The following is a 16,397-nucleotide window of genomic DNA, read 5'->3' as shown; positions in this document are numbered from 1 at the left end:
AGTTCATGGAAAAGAGAATTAAAAGATGAGTTAATTTTGATGCAGAAATTTTGAAACCCATGCATACAAGGTGCTTCCACAAGTTCATGGAAATAGATATTATGGAAAAACTGTGCATGCCCGCATGGGAGACCAGGAGGAAGCACCTGGCTCCAGGCTTCAGATTGGTGCAGCGCGCCAGCGGTAGCAGCCATTTGGGGGGTGAACCAACAGAAGGAAGACCTTTCTCTGTCTCTCACTGTCTACCTCTGCCTGTCATTAAAAAAAACACAACTGTGTATGGATTTCAAAGTTTTTTGCCTCAAAATAAATTTTGTCTTTTGGTTCATTTTCCATGGACTTTGTAGAGCAGTCTCTTAATCTATTCCAAAAAATAATCTGATACAAGGGTATTTATCATGATACTATCTCCAATACAAACCAATAGTAGCAGTCTTCAATGATAGGGAAATAGTACCCAAACACATCGCAACTGATGTTTGTGAACAGCATGTAATGACACAAGAAAATACTGAGGACAAAGAGCATGCTGAACTAAGGCAAAATATAATAAATTCCTCCTATTGAGGAATACCTCTTCTGCAAAAACCATGATAGGAAAAAGGCAAACACACACACATACACACACACACATTGGGTGATGTGACAATGGGGATTTTTTTCCACTTTTTTAAAAAATTTTTTATAAGTTTAAATTCCTTGTATAATCTGAAAACAAAGAGTAATTAAACTTTTTTTTTCTTCTAATTGTTCATTGCTAGGATATAGAAATGCAGCTTTGATTTTTTTTTTTAAAGATGCATTTGTTTATTTGAAAGGCAGAGTTACAGAGGCAGAAGCAGAGAGAGAGGTCTTCCATCAGCTGGTTCACTCCCCAGATGGCCACACTGGCCAGAGCTGTGCTTATCCAAACCAGGAGCCTGGATCTTCTTCTGGGTCTCCCATGCAGGTGCAGGGGCCTAAGGACTTGGGCCATCTTCTACTGCTTTCCCAGGCCACAGCAGAGAGCTGGATCGGAAGTGGAGCAGCGGGACTCAAACCAGCGCCATATGGGATGCTGGTACTGCAGGCAGCAGCTTTACCCACTATGCCACAGCGTCGGCCCCAGTAATTAAACTCTTAAATGTTGCCAGGGGTGGGCATTTGGACCTTCGGGTAAGATGCTGCTTGAGACAGCTGAATCCCATATCAGAGTACCTGGGATTGAGGCCTGGCTCTGCTTCTGCTTTCAGTTTCCTCTGATGCACTTAGAGAGGTAGGTGATGGCTCAAGTGTTTGAGTCTCTGACACCCATTTAGGAGACCTGGATTGAGTTCTTGGCTCCTAGCTTCAACCTGGCTCAGCCCTGGGTGTTGTGGGCATTGAAGAATAAACCAACAGATAGATCTTTCAAATTAAATATAAATATAGAGATATGTTAATTCCTATGCTAAAGCTAGTCACAATACCATCTCAAGACTGCTAACAACATTATTTTAAAAAGACTCAGAGGGTGTATGCAGCTAATAAGTGCCAGATTGCTGGCAGTTACTGATGTCTTCTCCACAAATGCAATTCCTTAACTTGGGAATCAGAAACAAAGCATGTCTGATTCCAAACACCGTAATATGTATTTGTTGCAGGACTAATAGTCTAAAAAGGTATTTAATTCTCTTTATTTCAGTACTTTTTTGTTTTCCAGTTTGGAGATTAAAGATACATAAGAGTTGCTGATGCAATTCAATCATATTATTTAAAAAATATTGCCAGAGGTAAGATAACTTGGGTACAATAGAAAATTAACACATCTTACTTACAATAGAAAGAGTAAATTAGCAACTATAAAAATTCTTCAAGTTCCTACAGGCATTATCTGCTCAAAGAAGCAAACTTATTAATTGATTAGGATCACAAATCATTTGACTCGTGGAGTCTAAGACAGAGTAAGCTTTATTTTAACAATAAAATAAATATTAACTTGTTTGGAAAATACTGTGCTTGGTGGTCTTATAAGATACCATGCATTAGCATATTTTTATTTTATATATAATGCAACATATTTAATAGATACATGTATTTTCAATTACCATCTTTAATCACAGAATAATCTGTTAGTTTCAAGATAATTAAAACTGAAGGTAATACACTTACTATTCATAAAGGCAGAGAAGTCTAGCTTTAGAATATCTCAGGTATCCAACCTGAAAGAATAATCTGTCCCAAGAGCAAATGACCTAAAGAAATCTGTCCACGATTGAGATACTTATGGCTGGCAAGCACAATGTATTTCTATCACTTATTCTTGAACTTGCCTCAGTCGTTGACTCCTCCAGCTGAAGATGTCTGATCTGATGCAAAGACAAAGCAAGATATTGCGGGGTTTTGTGTTTTTAACGCCGGCTGCCTGGAAAGCAGACACAATGCTTTTACTCCTCAAAAATCTGAAGCTACAAAGATGATTTTCAAAATTAAGAGCAACTCACAGCTGAAAATTATACCTTTGGGCAAAGGGCCAATTCGGAATGCGTTTCGCTCTGACTTGGAGCCGTGCCAAAGTCCCTCGGTCCCATTTGTTCTGTTTTATAGCTAACAAACAAAAAGGAATTATGAGAACATAGCTCTAGTGTGGTTACGAGGAAGCCGGTATTGGAGGTCTTGCTAAGACGCGTGTTAACATGTCGAGGTGCGCTATGAGAACAAGAATCACTGGGCATTTTCAAAGGACTAAGCGGAACCTGACTGTCGAAGGAAAGCTGCGGACTAGCGGAGCACTTCAGGGTCCCCATGCAGTCCGGTCAGCGGGCATCGCCAGAGGAGAACCGGGAGCGCTAGGAAACCCGGTTCCAAACGGGACCCCGCTGGAGGTTTGCATGAAAGCCAGGATTTGTTCTAACAGCTTCGGACTGTGACAAGCCCCATTTCTAAAATAAGTGCATGGTATAATTTCACCTGATTACCATACTAAAATCATTGTTTATTTTTACCTTACACTTACATAACTGCTAAAGATCAAGCTAATTGGATTTGACAGGATTTTTCACAAATAAAATCCCCAAAATAACTTTATTAATACTACTTACTATTTTTCAGGCTACAAAAAAGAAATATTTGGCTCCATTTTTCATTACGAATCTACACCGGGAAAACAAATTCAGCGTCCTGTGTTTTTTGGCTAGAAGAGAGCTGCTGTCTTTAGGATATTACAACTTTAACAGAACTGATTCAAACAAAAAGAACAAAAATTATCCTGTTAGTTTGTTAAAATTTTAAATATTAAACTAAAAATCTGAGAATTTTATATATCATACCACTTATATATTTTGTATGAATATATGCATATAAAGGATATTATATATGATTTCTATATAATATGTTATATGTAACATATGAAGGATATGTGTGTGTATATATATAGACATAAAAGATACTTTTGTGAAAAATGGATCATCCTGCATTGCAATGTGCTTTTTTCACTTAACCATATATCATAAACAGCATACAATTACTATCTTAAATATGAGTAAAGAAAAACTCTGAGTATTTCTTTCTGAATATACTTTAAATGGAATGTGAGTAACACCATTTAGTGGAAGCCACTTCTTCCTCTAGGCTCAGGACATTATTCTTTTTTTTAAATTATTATTTATTTATGCTTACTTTATCTGAAAGGCAGAGAGAGAGAGAGACAAAGGAAGAGACAGAATCAGAGATCTTTTATCCGCTGATTCATTCCCCCAAATGCCCGTGACGGCCAAGGTTGGGCTTACTCAGTCAGGAATCCAGAAGCTATCCCGGTCTCCGACGTGGATGGCAAGGATCCTCCTACTTGAGCCATCACCTGCTGCCTCCTATAAGTAGGAAGCCAGGAACTCCAAAATAGGATGCAGGCATCTCAGGCAGCATCTTATTCACCTACCAAATGCCCACCTCTAGTCATTATTCTTTTTCTTTTTTAATGATTTATTTATTTATTTTGAAAGTCAGAGTTACAGAGGGAGAGGAAGAGAGAAACAGATATATTTTCTATTCTCTGTTCCACTCTTCAGCACTGGTCAGGCCAAAGCCAGGAGCCAGGAGCTGCATCCAAGTCTCCCATGTGGGTGGCAGGGTCCGGAACACTTGGCCCATCTTCTGCTGCTTTTCCCAGGCCATGTTCAGGGAGCTGGATCAGAAGTGAGGAACAAGGACATGAACCAGAATCTCTATGGGATGCCATCATCACAGGCAACAGCTTTACCCACTACACCAAGCTCCAGCCCCCAAGTTTTCTTAATACAAGAAATCTAAAAGGCTTTTGCTCTTGCAATATATAGCACTGCTATTAATACTCTGTTTCTGGAATAACATCTTCATACCTATGTTGAAGTCTCAATTCCACCTGGCTGTGTGGCCCATGAAAACTATTTAACTTTTCTGGGTCTTACTTTAAGCTTTAAATTCTATAAGGAACAAGTAGGATTAAAGCACATGAAGTGCCTACCCCAGAAATGCCACTGACAGCTGACACTTATTTATTCTGTGCTATTTTAAAAAATCATTTGATTGATATTAAGCAACCTTCACTTCCAAAAATCTCATAGGGCTTTTTGTTTGTAGTTGTGGTAAATTTATAACTCAATTTGAGAGACTGTCCATCTTTATAAAATTCAGTCTTCCCTATAACTTCATGAAGTCTTTTATATAATTTTGAGAAATAAACAATTCAAGATCCCTTCTCCTGTAACTTATAAGTTTAGAATATGTACTAAACACTTAGTATAAGCATTAAGCATTTCTTATTAGTGTGTTTGTTAGTAATGTTTATTTCTATTACTTTAAAGATTTGTATATTCCAATATGTTTTCTACTTATGATTGAGGGCAAAGCTTGTTACATTGTTTGAATATATTAGTTCAGGGCGGCCTCATTAATTCTCTTGATAAAAATCTGCATCATCTATCAATAATGATAATTACATATCCTACCTTATGAAATTTTATCTGTATGTGTTTTATATCTATTAAATTGGCTAGACTTCACAAAAACGCTCAAAAATACTAAAGGCAGCAGGAATTTTTGTCTTATTCTTGACTAATGGGCCTTCATGGACTTTGAGCTATTGCCTTTGACTATATATTCTTTATCATGTAAAGGAAGTTTTCCACCATTTCTGATTTTCTGAGACTTTAAAATCAGTGGTAGATGTTAAATGCATTCAAATGCTAAAGGGGAGCATGTAAGGTGATGATCTTTTGTTTCCTTTCTGACCCATGGATTCAGTGAGTTAATAGATACTCCAGCACTACGCTGTCCTTGCCAGGATAAAGCCCGTGGAACTACAGGCAGCATTGTGGACTACTGGACTTCCCTGTTCTGTTTGGAATTATGTTATTCACAATTGCTGGGCACTGGTATTTACACTTGCAATCATTCCCTAATTTTTGTTTTCAAACCATCTTTATCAGGTTTTGACATCAATGTTATATTAGTTTCTTAAAATCATTTAGGGTGTTTCCCATAGTTTCTTTTTTTTTTTTTTTTTTTTTTTTTGACAGCCAGAGTGGACAGTGAGAGAGAGAGAGACAGAGAGAAAGGTCTTCCTTTGCCGTTGGTTCACCCTCCAATGGCCGCCGCCGCCGGCACGCTGCAGCCGGCGCAATGCGCTGATCTGATGGCAGGAGCCAGGTACTTATCCTGGTCTCCCATGGGGTGCAGGGCCCAAGCACTTGGGCCATCCTCCACTGCACTCCCTGGCCACAGCAGAGAGCTGGCCTGGAAGAAGGGCAACCGGGACAAAATCCGGCACCCTGACCGGGACTAGAACCCACTGTGCCGGCACCGCTAGGCGGAGGATTAGCCTAGTGAGCCACGGCGCCGGGCCCCCCCATAGTTTCATTTGACATGAGAAGGTAAATGACTTAGGAATGCTATGTTCTCTGCCGACGAGGTGCACTCTGGGTTGTGACATCTAGCGGTACATTTGCTCTAATTCACATTCTAATAGCTTCTATGAATACTGATTTGTTCCAGTCTTTGCCTTCTATTTCTCCTCTTCACTTTTTCTTCCTCTTTTTCATCAAGTTTCTACTCTGCCATATATTTCCTTTACTTTCATTTGTATTTTTAAAGATTAGTTTGTCTTTTCCACTATTTTGTGTGTTCTGTTCTGTTCAGCTTTTATCTTTACTAATTTCTGTCTTCTAATATTTTTTCTTGTCTTTTAAAAGCTGCTTACATTCTATATTTGGTTTATTCAATTTCAGTCTTTTCTTCAGACCATTCCGTATTGCATCCCAAAGCCTGCTTTCTGGGTCATTCTCCTTGTTGCTGGCTTGTTGCCCTTTAGTGGCTCCTCCAGGAAGGGTGTGTGTGGCAGGCTCACTTGTCTCCATGTGACTTACAGTGCCTTTGTTTCACTCTGACTTTGTGTGACCACAGTGTAGATAAGTAAAGAATTCTAAGTTTATGGGTATTTCCTGCTAGCACTGTGAAGATATCATTCTTCTGTCCCATATTAACTATTGCTTCTGATGAGAAACTTGCAATAAATCTAATGGTCATTTCTTTACTGACTATGTTTTTAATTTTTTTCCTTTTCTAGTTATTCTTTATCATTCTGTGATGTGAATGAGAAAATAATTTGTTTTTATGTATCCTGGGTAAAAATCTGTTTCTTTACTATGAGGGCTCATGTGTTTCTTCAACTATGGGTAATTATCAGCCATAATTTCTTTCAATTTTGCATCTACCTATATTCCAGAGGATTGAATTATATTACCACTATTATTTAGATTGAATTCTCTTTCATTTTTCCATAGGTCTTACCTTCTCTTCCATATTTAAATTTGTTGTTTTCTTTTCCTGCTATATTCTGATTAATTTCCTCAGACCCAAACTTCAACTCACTGATCCCATATTCACTTGTATTTAAGTTCCTTGTTAATCTACATTTCAGTGCCCATATTTTTCATATGTAGAATTTCCATCTGTTTCTTCTCAAAACTTGTCTATCAATTTTTTGTGTAATCTAATTCCACAACCTCCAAAAACCTCTTGAATATTTATTCTAAGATCTCTTCCTAATTGATATGTAATATTTCTTTCTCAAATGAAATGTATCTTCCTTCTTGTGTCTGCTAACTAGCGTGGATCTCTTAATGGCATTGAAATTTAAGAAATCCCTTTGAGCACTCTCAAAAGAGAGAATTATGAAATTTAGTGTAGGGGTGCTTAGATCTTTCCATGTAGGTTGTTTTGAATAGCCTAAACTCTGGTATGATGACCTCAAACTACAGACCCAATAATTCACTGGGGGTGGGGTTGTCTATGAATCTAAAACCATTGAATAAATAAAAACTGAATAAATAAAATGAGTTAATTTTCATATGCATGTGTTTAATATCTTGCCTTTCCAGAATCATAAGAATCTCCATGGTGTCAGGAAGTGTCCACTATAGTTTTTATTGTCGTATTGGCACTCAATAAATATCAGTAAATTAATCTATTGAGATACAAATTGATATAAGTGAATTTAAAAATAACAGTAACAATACAAAAATGTCAACTGAGAACTTTCAAGGATTACATAAAATTGACAGTTCCTGGGTAGGCTGCCTGCAGCCCTGACCAAGGCTTGTGCAACTTGTGGGCAGCTCGCCTTCTCAAATCCTCAGCCTTGTGACCGCTGCATCTTCTCAGGCAGGCTAAGACATTGGCCACTCCAACCCAGAACAAAATTAATCAGTGGTTTTAGTTTTTTAGTTCTCACAACCAAAATTTACTCTCACCCTGCTTTGGAGAGTTTACTGAACTTGGTTGAAATTTGTAGAAAAGTAAAGAAAGGTCAAAGGAAGGGCATCATCCCAGAGAAACAATCCCTACCTTTCTGGAGCCCCCCTTTCTCTCTCTCTCTCTCTCTCTCTCTCTCTCTCTCTCCCTCCCTCCCTCCTTCCTCTCTCTCTCTCCTCTCTCTTTCTCTCTCTCTCTCCCCTACTCCTCTTTCTCTCTCCCTCTTTTCCCCCCTCTTCCTCCTTTTCATCACCACATCTTGCCTTCTAAGAGTCCACATTCCTCACTGTATGTTATGAAGACCAGTGCTCACTTCATGTTCTTCCTACTGCATCCCCCATAGTCATCAGGCTATTTGGAAGAGAGCAATTTCTCTCTCCCAAAATAATTCTGCTAATTCTATTGTGCCCTAGTGCTAATTCTTAAGATAAAAATGCCTATCTTATTATATTTATTTAGGTATTAATACAATTAATGTAATTAATATTCCTTTTAAAGTGTTACTCAAATAGATAGCAATGTTTTATCATTATGTAGTTTTGTCTAAAACAAGTGTTAAGAATTGGCAACCACTGTTGCATGGGCACATGTGATAGTCACTGATGCTGTGTACCCGGTATTTCCAGTCTCCTCTCGTTTGGAGCTGCACATCTTGTTCCTCCTGTGGTTGGGTGGTGCCATATGGGGAAGGGGTTGTGAGTGGAAGTGAATGGAGATTGTGAAGGGGTGGAAAGTATTTCACAAATTAGCAAAGGAAATAAAGTTAGAGGAAAGGGAGCACTGTAGAGTGAAAAGTATGTGAGATGCGCAGATTGGACTCAAATACTGAAATCCTCGGAGAAAGCCGTAAGTAGCCACTGATCATTATGAAAAAATTTTCAATTTGATTTAAATATTTAATTTGCATATAAGTCAAAATTTGTTCTCATTTTTCTTTTGCCATTTTTAGTTCAAAATTGACAAAGCAAATTAGCAAACTTTTATGTTAATGACAGCTGAACATTAAAAAAAAATAAAGCTCTGATCATGGGGATTGTTATTTCCCTGGCACAAACTACAATGAGAATTGCTATAAAACTGCAGTACATGGCTTGCTGTCAGTTTGTGTGTGTGTGTGAGTGTGTGAGTGTTTTATATACACATGTGCTTTGCTTTCATGACACCGGTTCAGCTACAAGCAATTATCAGGAGATAATTTAAACACATTTTTACATGATAGCTGTATCCACAAGAAATTAAGATAAAAGAAAAAATGAAATTCTTTTAAAGGAATGGGCAAAATATTCAGAATAACATTGATGTCTAGAACAAAGAGAGGTATTAAGAAGCAAAAATTTCAACTCATCACCATTTATTTATTCAATAATTATTGCCTTAGTGCTACTCTACACCAAGTACAGTTCTGGAATCCCAGGACAAAGCAGGGGCAAAGGAGGACAAATTCCACGGAATTTACACCCTGGGAGGTAGGGAAGGAACCAAGCAATAAGCAACTAAATCAAAAACTGACAGAAACAGAGAAATGCTGCAGAAGAAATTAAAACAGAGAAGGAGTTGGGGGATGGGGGTGCAACTTGTCCCCAGAATCCAGAACAGTTCCTGTTTCTAGAAATGGTCACATTTCAAAAGCAGTAGTTAGTGGCTCAGTGCCTTAGTCACAGGCATGTGTTAACATTTGGAACTGTGGAGACTTTAATTCTTGGGTGTTCACAAAACATAAAGTAGACTAGGGCCGGCGTCGCAGCTCAATGGGCTAATCCTCCGCCTGCAGCGCCAGCACACCGGTTCTAGTCCCGGTTGGGGCGCCGGTTCTGTCCGGGTTGCTCCTCTTCCTGTCCAGCTCTCTGCTGTGGCCCGGGAGTGCAGTGGAGGATGGCCCAAGTGCTTGGGCCCTGCACCCCATGGAAGACCAAGAGACGCACCTGGCTCCTGGCTTCAGATCGGCGCGGTGCGCCGGCCGTAGCAAGCTGGCCACAGCGGCCATTGGGGGATGAACCAATGGCAAAGGAAGACCTTTCTCTCTGTCTCTCTCTCTCTCACTGTCCACTCTGCCTGTCAAAAAAAAAATTGTTAAAAAAAGTAGACTAGAATCCTTATCTGTAATAATATCTTGATTTATTTGTATCAGTGTCCTGGAAAGAACATTTACTCATTTGCTAAGTGCTGCTAAGTAGCAGAAGAGTTGCTTTTCTCTTTCTTTGTGAAGTCATGGGGAATGTAATATGCCCTCTGGCCTCTGCCTTCCTGGCATCCTTTACCTATCTTCTTGCACCTACACAATGATATTTTTATGTTTATTTATTTATTTTCATTTACTTTAGAAACAGAGCAATAGAGACAGAAAGAGAGACACGAAGAGAGATCTTCTACCAGTATTCACTCTCCCAAATGCCCCCAACAGGGTGGGACCAGGTTAAAGTCAGGAGCCCAGAACTCCATCCAGGTCTCCCATAGCGGTGGCAGGAGCCCAAGCACTTGCGTCATCATCTGATGCCTCCAGGATGCATTAGCAGGAAGCTGTGTGGGAGCAGAGGGGCAGGACTTGAACTGACACTCGGATGTGGGATGTGAGTGTCCCAAACAGCAGCATAACCCACAGTGCCACGGTTCCAGCCCTACACTTTGATTTTTTTTTTTTATAAAGAACTACATTTCTCCATCCTTGATCCACATGGCTTGAAAGGACATCAGGAGAGGACAAGTGACCTAGGCCTAGCAATGAGTATGTTTAATTTGGTCCAAGTGAGATTCAGTAGAGTCTAAGTGAGACCTGAAATTCTGCTGGTGCCCCCGGGGAAAGAGGTGTATGCTCCTCTGGACTTTTTAACCTGGCATGATGTAGGCCTTGTGTTGCCACAGTTCACAGGAAGGAAGAAAATAAAGTCAACAGCAGGAAAACAGAACTGAGTCATGGAGTGAAAGAGGGTATCCCAAGGATTTGCATGTGTGCCTGATCCAGCTAGATCTGAATACATTGTTTTATATTTTAGCAAGCCAATAAATTCCCTTTATGTCTTAAGTAATCTTTACATAAATTTATTTATTATTCATTTACACAGGACATGCTTTTCTAAGTACCTAACGTGTATTCAAAGCACTGTTTTGAATGTTAGCAATATAGCAATGAATAAAATAAAGTGTTGCATTCAAAGAGCCTATGTCTGATGAGCAGATTTAGGACCTCATAAATAAGTGAAAGGTAAGCAGCCCCCTAAGGATTTGAGGAGGTTCTTTTCAGAAGAAAGACAAAGGGATGGGTGTGTGCACAGTGGTTAAGTTGCAGCTTAGGGCGCCCACATCCCATATCAGAGTGCCTAATTCAAGTTCTAGCTACTCCATTTCAATCTAGATTCTTGCTAATGCATCCTGGGAGGCAAAAAGATGCTGACTCAACTACGTGGGTTCTGACCATCCACATGGGACACCTGTATGGAGTTCTGGGCTCCTGGCTTTGGCCTGGCCCACCCTCAGCTTTTGCAGGCATTTGGGGATTAAGCCAATGGATCGAAGTTAATTCTCTCTTTTTCTCTCTCTCTCTCTGTCTCTCTTTCTCTGTCTCCCTGCCTCTCAAGTAAAATTAAAATAAATAACTTTAAAATATCTAACTTGGACTTCATCAAAAGTAAGAACTTTTACATATTAAAGGATACTATCAAGAAAATTAGAAGAGTCTATTGAATGGGATAAGATGCTAACAAATCATGTATGTGATTAAAGGTAAATATCCAGAATACATAAAGAACTCCCACAATTCAACCACAGCAACGGAACAACTCAATGAGAAAAAGGGGCGAAGGACTTGAATAGACATTTCTCCAAAAAGGTATATGTAACCAGTTAGTTAATATTAGGGAAATGTAAATCTAACCACAATGACATAGCACTTCACATCTACAAGGGTGGCTACAAGAAAAAAGGGGAGAGGGAGAAAAATGACAAGTGTTGGCAAGGATGTGGAGAAATCAGAACCTTCACTACTGCTGGTGGGAGAATAAATGGTACTGCTGCTGTGGAAAACAATTTGGCAATTTCTTAAAGAGTTAAACATAGGACCATTGTATAACCCATCAATTCCATTCCTAGGTTACCATAGATTGAATGTCCCTAACTAAACTCATGTTACAATGTAATCCCCACTGTGAGATATTAAGAGGTGGGAGCAAGTGAGGTAGTTGAGAGGCTATTAGGATTAGAGGAAGTCATGAACATGGGGCCCTCATGATTGCATGTGTGGCTCTATATGAAAAGGAAGGAGATCGAAGTTAGCAAACTTACTCTGTCTTGCCATGCAATGATCTGTGCCACCTTAGGAAGGGCCTCACTAGAGGTGTCCCCTTTACCTTGGACCTCCAGAAGCATGAGCTGAATAATCTTTTACTCTTTATAAATCACACAGTCTTGGGTATTTTGTTGCAGCAATAGAAAATGGACTCAGACAATGGTAAATATCAGCAGAATTGAAAGCAGAGACTCAAACAGATTTGTGTACTGATGTTCATAGCAAAGCCAAAAGGTGGAAGCCATTTATACATTCATCAACAGATAAATAAATGCATAAACAATGTGTAATATGTGCAGTGTGTTCAGCCATAACAAAAGATGAAATTTTAATACATGCAACAATATGAATGGTTCTTGAAAAAAATTATGCTTAGTGAAAAAATCCAGACACAGAAGGATAAATATTGCATGATTCCACTTATAGAAGATCCCTAGGAGACAAAAAATGATAAAGACAGACAGAAGCATAGTGGTTATTACAGTCTAGGAGAAGAGAATAAAGGAGTTCTTGATCAGTGGGCACTGATTTTACTGCAGGTGACAAAAAAACACTTTGGATATAGATAGTGGTGATGGTTGTACAACATTTTTTAGTGTGTTTAACACCACTGAATCATATGCTTACAATTGGGAAAAATGACAAATATTATGTTATATATGTTTTATCACAATAAAAAAGCTAAATGAGTTTCTCTTCTGAGGTTGTTTCATGAATTGCAAAAATGGGGACATATAAGATACAACTCCTTTTGCAGAAAATTTCATGTGAATTTAGCAGAGTATACTTTGTAAATGGCAATAGTCTATAATAAATCTATAGAGCAGTGTGTTGACTTGGGACTTCAGCCATATGAAAGATGTTCAATCTCTCCCACAATGAGAGTAATGCAAATTAAAACTATAATGAGATACTATTTTTTAGCTACCACACTGGCAAATACCAAAACCAAAATAACACACTGTGTTGTTAGGCTGTAGAAAAACAAGCATTCTCAGACATTATTTGGAATAAAAACTGGTATGTGTCCTATGGAGTATACTACGGCCATGTACATCAAAATACAAATGCACAGGGCCGGCGCCATGGCTCACTAGGCTAATCCTCCACCTGCGGCGCCGGCACACCAGGTTCTAGTCCTGGTCGGGGCGTCGGATTCTGTCCCGGTTGCCCCTCTTCCAGGCCAGCTCTCTGCTGTGGCCCGGGAGTGCAGTGGAGGATGGCCCAAGTGCTTGGGCCCTGCACCCTATGGGAGACCACGATAAGGACCTGGCTCCTGCCATCGGATCAGCGCGGTGCGCCGGCCACAGCACACCGGCCGCGGTGGCCATTGGAGGGTGAACCAATGGCAAAAGGAAGACCTTTCTCTCTCTCTCTCTCACTGTCTACTCTGACTGTCAAAAAATAAAAAAAATAAAATACAAATGCACATTCCCCTTGATCTCAGACTTTATGTACATATTTTTGTAGTTACGTGTGAATCAATATACATATAAAGTTACTGCATAATGGTTTCATTAACAAATATTGGGAATGATGTAGGTATCAATAAGTAGGCACAGAGATTGTAGAGTATCTCTATACAATCTACAATACAGTGTAGCTGAGAAAAAAAGAAAAGAAAAAAGTACCCCCAAGCAACTGAGTATTAATTTATAGCAGAGCAAACCTCTCACTGAAAACAACTAAAATAACTATATTTTAAAAATTGGAGGTAGCTGTTTGGTTTAGTGGTTAAGATACCGGTTAAGATGGCTGCATCCCATTTGGGAGTACCTGGGTTCAATCCGGGGTTCCAGCTCCTGATCCCAGATTTCTACTAATGCAGACCCTGACAGGTAGTAGTAATGGCTAACGTGATTGGGTTCCTGCCAACCATGTGGGAGTCCTGGATTGAGTTCCTGGATTCTGGCTTCAGCCTCAACCCAATGTGGGCATTTGAGAAGTGAACCAAAAGATTCTCTCTCTCTCTCTCTCTCTCTGCCTCAACAACAACAACAATAACAATAATAATAATCGAAAGCAAGAGAGAGATACCAAGATAGCCAGAATTGAAAGCAAAAATCTAGGTTCCGGCACTGTGGTATAGCAAGTAAAGCCACGTCCTGCAGTGCCGGCATCCCTTATGGGTACCAGTTCAAGTCCCAGCTGCTCCACTTCTGATCAGGCTCTCTGCTATGGCCTGGGAAAGCAGTAAAAGATGGCCCAAGTCCTTGGGCCTTGCTCCTGCATGGGACCCAAAATAAACTCCTGGCTCATGGCTTCGGAATAGAGCAGCTCCAGCCATTACAGCCAATTGGAGAGTGAACCAGCGGATGGAAGACCTGTCTCTCTATGCCTTTCCTTCTCTCTGTGTGTAACTCTGACTTTCAAATAAATAAAATAAATTTAAAAAAGAAAGTAAAGATCTTGGAGAGAAGAGAAACAAGTGATTCATTCAAGTCAATTGCAGTTTTCCAAGTGGCTCAGCAAATGAGCAAAAGGGGTGACTAAGGAAGAAACCAAAAACAGCTTTTAGCAATCTCAGAATCTGTTGAGAAAAAAAAATAGGCATTCAGGACTTCTAAAACATCCAGGAATTAAGGAGCTAAGAGAGAGTAAGCAGAGCTAAGTGAGAGTGACAATGTGCAGCTTTTCCCTTGGAAGCATTTGCTTTGACCAAGAATAGTGTAGAAGAAACTGTCACCCAAGAAGCCTAGAACACCGAGCAGTTTCACAATGTTAGGGAGATTTTTAAAAATGAAGTTCAGGGCTTCCCAAGAAAGAGGGACAGTGATTGAACACCCTAAGTTGTCATTTGAAATCCTTAATGACACTCCAAGAATCAAAGAAAAACAGAAACTGAATAAAGTCTGAAAGACTACCTTAATACCATTCAATCCCTAATTGAGACACAATAATGTTTTATTTCAACTGCCTGTTGGAAATATGACTCATAGACAAAGCTCTCAATATTTCACATACAATGTCAGCCATGCAATTGGTTTTCTCAAAAGGGAAAAAGCAGAAAACAGACAATAGGAATAGATCCAAAGGTTACCCAGACAATTGAATATTCATAAACAGACTTTAAAATGACTGTTAAAAAATATGCCGCCCCTCTCCTTGCTACCCAGAGAGGAGTCCACATGGCATCATTCTGGATTCCCATTATAATTTATAGGGAAACTGTCACAATATCTACAGCTCTTGATGTCCTGAAAATGAAGGAGACAGATGTCATCAAATTCCTTTCAGCAGGAATCCATTTAGGGGGCACCAACCTTAACGTGCAAATTGAATAGACATCTACAAAAGAAAAGTCATGGTGTCTCTGAAGAGATCCTCTGGCGAGGCTCTATGAGAAGCTTCTGCTGGCAACTGGCGCCATTGTTCCCACTGAAAACCATGCTGACGTCAGCATCATTTCTTCCAGGAACACTGGCCAACAGGCTATGCTGCAATTTGCTGCTGCCATTGGAGTTTTTCTTACTGATGGATACTTCACTTCTGGAGCCTTCACTCACCAGATCCAGGCAGCCTTCAAGGAAATGTGTTTTCTTGTGGTTACTGAATCCATGACTGACCACCAGGCTCTCACAAAGGCAAGTTATGTTAACCCGCCTGTCATTGTCCTGTGCAACACAGATTCTCCTCTGTCCTGAAGAGATTGGAAAGGAAAAGCACACCAATATTTTGATCTTCCCTAATGATGCAAGTGGCTGTACTTTTGTTTACCTGTTTGAAGTGCACCTACCTTTTCTAATCATTGATATCAATAGGCTACGTAGGTTTGACACTCATTAATTTTTCTTTATTAAAATTAGAACATCTTCTTTTCTTTTTCCTTTTAGCTTTGTTTTTAGGTTTTTGGTTTGATTGAGATCTACTTGGCATTTTATTATTTGAATATAGTAAAATTTCATTATCTGAAATCAAAATGTCTCTAACATGTATGTAACTGGAATCAAAGAAGAGGAGAAAGTACAAAAAGTGAGTGTTCAATATTCTAAAAAATACAATGGTTGAAAAATTTCAAAAACTGATGAAAGATCATGAGTCTTTATAAGCAAAGAAATACAAGAGAATATAAGTAAAATGACATGCATTGTATTGTGGTCAATTTGAATACAAAAGAAAAAATTTAAAAATTGAGAAAAAAAGGTATCGTACCTATAAAAGAACAAAAATAAGACAGATAATTTTTCAAATGAAACCATGGAAAATAGAACACAATGAGATGACATTTTCTGAGTGCTGAGAGAATATAACCAACAATCTAGAATTGTTTATGTAGAAAAAATTTCATAAATGAAGGCAAAATAAAAATCATAAAAAGATAGAGCAAAAACATTCCACCTAAATTTCCCTATGAATAAAATATTCATCACAG

This window comes from Oryctolagus cuniculus, chromosome 16 (assembly GCF_964237555.1).
Source record: "Oryctolagus cuniculus chromosome 16, mOryCun1.1, whole genome shotgun sequence".
Taxonomy (NCBI): Eukaryota; Metazoa; Chordata; class Mammalia; order Lagomorpha; family Leporidae; genus Oryctolagus; species Oryctolagus cuniculus.
The sequence above is the reverse complement of the archived record's forward strand: the minus strand, read 5'-3'. Positions refer to the sequence as shown.